At 41.9% G+C, this 7500-nt stretch overlaps 1 protein-coding gene across 1 annotated transcript in view; it reads right to left on the reverse strand.

Annotated features, from left to right (window-relative positions):
- The window catches only part of LOC143286528 (uncharacterized), a 25955-nt gene that overhangs the window by 4507 nt on the left and 13948 nt on the right, over positions 1-7500 (reverse strand). The window lies entirely within an intron of this gene.

The following is a 7500-nucleotide window of genomic DNA, read 5'->3' on the forward strand; positions in this document are numbered from 1 at the left end:
GTGTTTGGGTGTAACGGAGGTGTGAGTGTAGTACATATATATATATATATATATATATATATATATATATATATATATATATATATATATGGGTGTGTGGGGGTGCGGGGGGTCGCGACGTCGGTCGCGACGAATGTAAACACAGTCATCCCACGCGACTTCTTTCCTTGCTCTGAATTACTGACTACGACCGTCTCCACTAGGATACTGAGCGATGCCAGATACTTGCTGCATTATCGGCTGTACAAGCCGAGGATACTGTACTGATTCGGGGACCACTGGGTTTCAGTGGCTTTTATCGAAGTATTCACCAAGTTGAAAACTAAAGCGGGAAAGGAGGTTGAAGAAATGACAAGACAATTAAAGGAGGCAGAGACGGGCGCAATAGCGGAGTGGTTAAAGCGTTGGACTTTCAATCTAAGGGTCCGGGGTTCGAATCACGGTGACGGCGCCTGGTGGGTAAATGGTGGAGATTTTTACGATCTCCCAAGTCAACATATGTGCAGACCTGCTAGTGCCTGAACCCCCTTCGTGTGTAGACGCAAGCAGAAGATCAAATACGCACGTTAAAGATCCTGTAATCCATGTCAGCGTTCGGTGGGTTATGGAAACAAGAACATACCCAGCATGCACGCCCCCGAAAGCGGAGTATGGCTGCCTACAAGGCGGGGTAAAAACGGTCATACACGTAAAAGCCCACTCGTGTGCATACGAGTGAACGTGGGAGTTGCAGCCCACGAACGCAGAAGAAGAAGAAGAAGCAGAAGAAGAAGAAGAAGAAAGGAGGCAGACATGGGTTGCAGCTATGCAGCGCACCACAGTGACGTTTGCAAATACCAGTGAACATTTTCGTGTTTGTTCAAGACATTTCCGTGGAGATATGATGTTGTTAGCAACGAAATGATGTGAATTCCCAAGTACGTGTTCTCCCCCACATTGGCTAATTTTCATTACACGTGTTGAAGCTTTGGCTCAGTTAACTACACGACGCGAGCTTTTCTAGTGACCCGTGTTCATATAAAGGCCCACAATCTGTTGGCTTATCATATGGTTTCACATTTCAGGAATTAGCCTAAAAAAAATAATAACATTTTTTTCCAACAATAACTTATTTTAATTGTCTGTGTCTGTTAGTTTCACTGATCAGTCTCGACCTGTGTTTGTTACTGTTACTGTCTCATCAGTCACGACCTGTGTCTGTTACTGCTAGTTTCATCAATCACGACCCCGGTTCCCTTCTGATGAACAAAGGAGACATAATTAATGTGGGCCTTGTTTGTTGCTTTTCAGTGTCATTGTAGATCTTGCTCAGTTAGGAAATTCGGAGCACACTGCTTAGTAACTGTTTCAAAGAAAAACACAGAAAACTGAAACAAGACGTGTCTTCAGATCAGTGTATAAAGTGAACATCAAAATGGATGTGCGCGCGCGCGCGCACACACACACACACACACACACACACACACACACACACACACACAGTGACACTCACACACACACACACAATGTGCGCGCGCGCGCACACACACACACACACACACACACACACACACACACACAGATGTACTGATGTGTGCACACACACACACACACACTAAATGACTGATGTGTGCACACACACACTCACACATACCACTCATGGGAAGACATTACCATAATGATTTTCATAAGAGGCAAATCATTTTCTCTAATCTGCAGATGGAAAATGAATTGTTTTAGGACAAAATATGTCAGTAATGTTGTGCTCACATAACAGCCGATCATATACCAACTTGCTATATGTTAAAGCCGCACATCCCTGAACTGAAATCATCTTAAGTGTTGACAATTTCCAGCAGTTCATTGCTAATGTATGACTTTTTCAAGTCCTGTTGATTCGCTGATACAGTTGCTAGTTTTTCATTAGAAATATGTTATATCGTTATATTTTTGTTGTTGTTGTTGTTTTACAAAACTTAAATTAATCATTTTTATATGTAACACACACACAGACACACACACACACACACACACACACACAATTTCACTTACTCGCATGCGTACACAGTAATTTCCCCCTCCCCCCCCCACCCCCCGACACCCCCCACCCGCCCCCCCTCCACCCACTCGATTTCTTTCCTACCCTCGTCTAATACCACTTACAAGTGAAAAGACGTTAAAGTAAAGAACGAACGAACACCACTCATAAACAAACACACGCTCACAAGCCACTGATCTAAATTTTGTTTAGATCAGTACATACAAGCACACACACTGACAGCACACTAACAGAACGTGCGTGCGCGCGTACCCTTTTCCGTCTTAGTGGACAGGCGTAAAATCGAAGAAGAACCACACACACATAGCGAAAGTGACACACGCAGACACAATCACTCTCAATCGTGAATCGTACTGGTCGAAGCTATTCACAAAGCTAGGTTTATCGATGTATGGACTTCTTGCCTCAACTGAGATCAAGCTTGTCTACGTTCTTCCTATTGTCCTTTGATTTTTTTTTCTATTTTACACTTGTTAGTCAGTCCATCAAGAGCACGAGATGTTCAAGCAAGTCGGATCGTCGAACCAACAAAAGTGCTCACGGTTGAGGCTGACCGGAACGAAGGGAAATTACTCTGACAATCCTAGTTTCGTGACGTCATCACTCGTTCTCTAGAGAGAGAGAGAGAGAGAGAGAGGGGGGATACAGCATACAGTGTACAGAACACGTGCTTACCTCGACAAGGGGAAATCCACGTGTTTTATAATGATGCTGTACAAATAATGCATGAGAATCACAATCATTCAATACGAAATCACAAAATGCTAAAATGTTTCACGTTTAATCAAATTTGATCACAATCATACAGGTGGAATAGTCACAGGAAGAGAACAGGTGCAAATTATCATGGCACGCACACACACACACACACACACACACACACACACACACACACACACACACACACACACACACACACACACACACACGATTCTTCATTCCTGAACATCGAAACGGAGGACATGACATTACAAGTGTTCATTCTGTTCAAATTGCTCCCGTGCACTATAAGTATGAATTTCATAACAGGGTTAAAACTGAATTATTATAAACACGAATGCTATGTGTGTGTGTGTGTGTGTGTGTGTGTGTGTGTGTGTGTGTGTGTGTGTGTGTGTGTGTGTGTGTGTGTGTGTGTGTGTGTGTCTGTGTGTGTGTGTGTCTGTGGCTGTGTGTCTGTGTCTGCCAGTACCAGTACGAATGTATGTGTGTCTGTTGCTGAAGCTAGGCTCACATGCACAATCGCCCTCACTCATTAACTGTATAGACATATATACAGTACCCACCCCTGACAATTTACCACACACATCATGCACGTAACGATCTGTTCCAACGCATGTGACTGTCGGTCGGTTTCCATGGTAAAATTAGAAGAAGAAGAAGAAGATTTATCATAGTAATTTTTGTGTGTGTTTCAGAAGAAGAAGAAGATTTATCATAGTAATTTTTGGGATGGCTCCCAAAGGCCAACTAGCCCACAAGGCTGCAGCACTAAGAGCCAGTGCAATTTTGCCTCCTAGTTTGAGAGTCATAGTCCTTCACAAAAGACAAAGCTGTAAATGGTTTCCCATTGACTGGAAAAAAAACAAAAAAAACCATTGATAATACAGCTCTTACTTTGCAGTTGGCCCAAATATAAACTTATGTCAATCTGTGATATAAGCCGAGTGTTGGGCCCTATAACTATAAATAACTTTTGGGGGTATATCTACTTGAAACGCACAAGTGGGCAACCCTTTATGGGTTATGACACACACACTTTGGCGACAATAAAATACTAAAAAAAAATATATATATAAAAAACAAAACAAAAAACAGTGCATTTTCTAACTGTACCCTGGTATATTCATACCGTAATCTATTTAATCAATGGCAGACAGGTATATTTGGGATGGTAAATTGATCAAAAAAAGGGAAAACATAATAACCACCACCACCACCCCACCCCTCCCCACCCCTCCCCACCCACCACGTACCACCACCATCATCACCACCACGGGGCAAGTGGCGCTGAGTGGGGTGGGGTGGGGTGGGATGGGGTCGGGGAAGGGGTGGTGTGGTGTGGTCACCAAATGGACAAATATAATTGGATTATCACGATAGAAATAGGTGTTCCTGATCAGCAGTGCCTGACTGGTCCTTTATACCCTTTCATGAATTCCCCCCCCTGTTCCCCCCTACCCTCCCTTTCCTTACATCCCCCCCCCACCTCATCCCCCCCCCCCAAACCCACTCTCCCCCCCCACCCTCCCAACCCCGTCCTTCTCCAACAAAATTACAATTATGCTCTTTTGATTGTTACATGTATGTATTTTCAGTGAAATATTGTTATTATCTCAGCCATTTAATCACGTGTGTGTGTGTGTGTGTGTGTGTGTGTGTGTGTGTGTTTGTTGGGGTGTAAAAATTGTGTGAGTATTGAGAGTATGTTACTTTGTGGGTTTTGTGCATTGCGGTTTTTTGTTTTTTTTTTTTTTTTTTTTTAAATAATATTAATGATTCTCTTTTATGTGTTTCTACTACTTTCTGTGTGCTTTCTTGCCTCACTTTAGGTACTGGATTGTAAAGCGCTTAGAGGTCGCTCATGCTTGAATTATAGCGCTAAAGAAAACATAAGATATTATTATTATCATCATTATTATTATCATTATATTTATTATTATTATTATTATTATTATTATTATTATTATTATTATTATTATTAACACAGTTCGATGCGTTTGTCTTTTATTGTGTTCTTAATCCTCTAAAATGGGAAGACATTAGGCTACCCCTCTCCTTCTCCACCACCCCCCTCTCTCAAGACAGGAATCAGCAGTGTTCACAACACGGCGTGGACGGTCACTCCACCAGTCACGGAGAGGAGTGGAGGGAAAGAAAATGACAATGCATTATGTGGATACAGCCGATCGAAGGGCGACAATCACCCACACCCCACGAGTAACCCCCCCACCCCCACCCCCCCATAAGCCCCACTCACTCCCTACCACCACCCCCCCCCCACACACACACGCACACTCCACGAGTACCCCCCCACCTCCTCCCCCCAACCACCACCACCAATCACCACACACACACACACACACACACACACACACACGCACACACACGATTGATACTACACACACACACACACACACACACACACCACACACACACACACACACACAGAGGAAGAAAGAAAGAGGAGAGTTAAGAGGGGACCATTTCGAGACACTAAAACCAGCTCAGTCAGCGGTCTGATGTTTACTTACCAAAGGACCACGCGGCTTAACAGAAGCTGTGTAAACGTCATGGTCGTCAGGGAAGCATGAGAGCGATTACGAAAGCGACATTCGTTGGTCACTGAGCGCGAAAAGCAGTATCAGTATCACTATCAGTAGCTCAAGGAGGCGTCACTGCGTTCAGTCAAATACATAATACACTACACCACTTCTGCCAAGCAGATGCCTGACCAAGAGCGTAACCGAACGCGCTTAGTCAGGCCTTGAGGGGAAAAAAACAAAAAAACAAAAAACAAATGACAAAAATAAAAATAAAATAAAAATAAAATAAAATAAACAAAGTAAAAAATAACAAAAATAATTTAAAATAATAATAATAATATAAAAAATAATAAAAATAAAGAGGAAAGCATTTAACCCCACTGATATGTATAATATGTATATGCTATTTTTAGATCAGTGCTTTAACCCTGAGTCCTCTGATCCTTGACCTAAAATTAATGAGATCGCTGTGGTTCAGTCCTACACGTGTTCGAAGTTCAAGATATTCCTCTATCTGTTTGTGTACTTTCCGATGGTGTGTAAATGATACAGTTTGGCTATGTTCATGTTTATTTTTGTCTCTCTACTCGATCCTTCTGGGTGACTGGCAGAGTGAACGTCCACGTCTTGTTAACAGCGTTTCACCCCAGTTACCATCATCAAAATATTGCAAGCGGAAGGCTCTTATACTGAAGAGGTGAATGTTGACATAGATACCACGATTCTGACGACGGAAGCTAAATGTTGGGTCATTCAGACACCCACTGGACATCCGAGGGGTCTGTGTAGAGGAGAAGAGAGGACTGGTCGTACTGTGAGTTAAATTGTGAACACTTTTCTCATTCCGTGTTGAGGGGAAGAGTTGTAGATATTCGTATCGCCAGTGATCGATGTTGCTGAACAAAAGTATTGGGAAGCCAAGAAGAAGAAGACGAAGAAGAAGAAGAACAAGAGAGGCAAGGCTTTCAAGACTCACTTGTGGCAAATTAAGTCCCCTAGCATTAATTACAGAGTAATTTTCCTTTTTTTACTATCTGCACCAAAATGTTTGCAAAATAAATAAAACTTCCATGCTTAGCAAAAGAAGTTCCTGTTTGAACAAAAAATGATAATAATGACTGCTCTTGTTGTTGTGTCGAATATCAGATCAAAGTGCCAAGTTCAGAGAATACAAAAAATATAAATATAACAGTAAATGCAGTATGCATATAATTAGGCTTCATTAAAAAAAAAAAAAAGCGCCCATCCCAGAGGTGCAATATTGTTTTAAACAAGATGACTGGAAAGAACTGATTTTTTCCTATTTTTATGCCTAATTTGGTGTCAACTGACAAAGTATTCGCAGAGCAAATGTCAATGTTAAAGTTTACCACGGACACACACACACACACACACACACACACACACACAGACAACCGAACACCGGGTTAAAACATAGACTCACTTTGTTTACACAAGTGAGTCAAAAAAAAAATCAGTTAAAAATTGGTGACTGATCTCCCGATCTGATTTTTTTTTTTTTTGTTCTCTCTCTCTCTCTCTTCTCATCTCAACGAGGCAAGAAGAACCTATCAGTGAATGACCACCGAACTTGTTTGGCTGCAGTCAAGGGCTTAGTTTCCGGCTATAATTTATTAGTACTTATCCACATTCCTTCCTCTCCACTCCACTCACCTCTCTGTGTGTCCAGCGAAGTGAAAGTCCACGTCTTGCTGTGATTACAACAAAAGTACAGAGAGAGAGAGAGAGAGAGAGAGAGTGTGTGTGTGTGTGTGTGTGTGTTTGGTTTTGTGTGTGTGTGTGTGTGTGTGTGTGTGTGTGCGCGCGCGCCTAGTGTTGACTTAATCAAGATTTTGCGCCTTTTAAATATTGTTATTATTATTAATAGTATTTTTATGTATTTATCTCTTTTTTTTAAATTTTATTTCTTTTTTTTAATTTTTGCTATTTTTCATTTTATTTTATTTTATTTTATTTTTCTCAAGGCCTGACTAAGCGCGTTGTTGGGTTACGCTGCTGGTCAGGCACCTGCTTGGCTGACGGATGTGGTGTAGCGTATATGGATTTTGACCGAACGCAGTGACGCCTCCTTGAGCTACTGATACTGATACTGTGTGTGTGTGTGTGTGTGTGTGTGTAACAAGCTACACTGATCTAGAAACATCTTAAGTGGGCCAGATTCCACCCTGTCCATAG

This window comes from Babylonia areolata, chromosome 10 (genome assembly GCF_041734735.1).
Source record: "Babylonia areolata isolate BAREFJ2019XMU chromosome 10, ASM4173473v1, whole genome shotgun sequence".
NCBI lineage: Eukaryota > Metazoa > Mollusca > Gastropoda > Neogastropoda > Buccinidae > Babylonia > Babylonia areolata.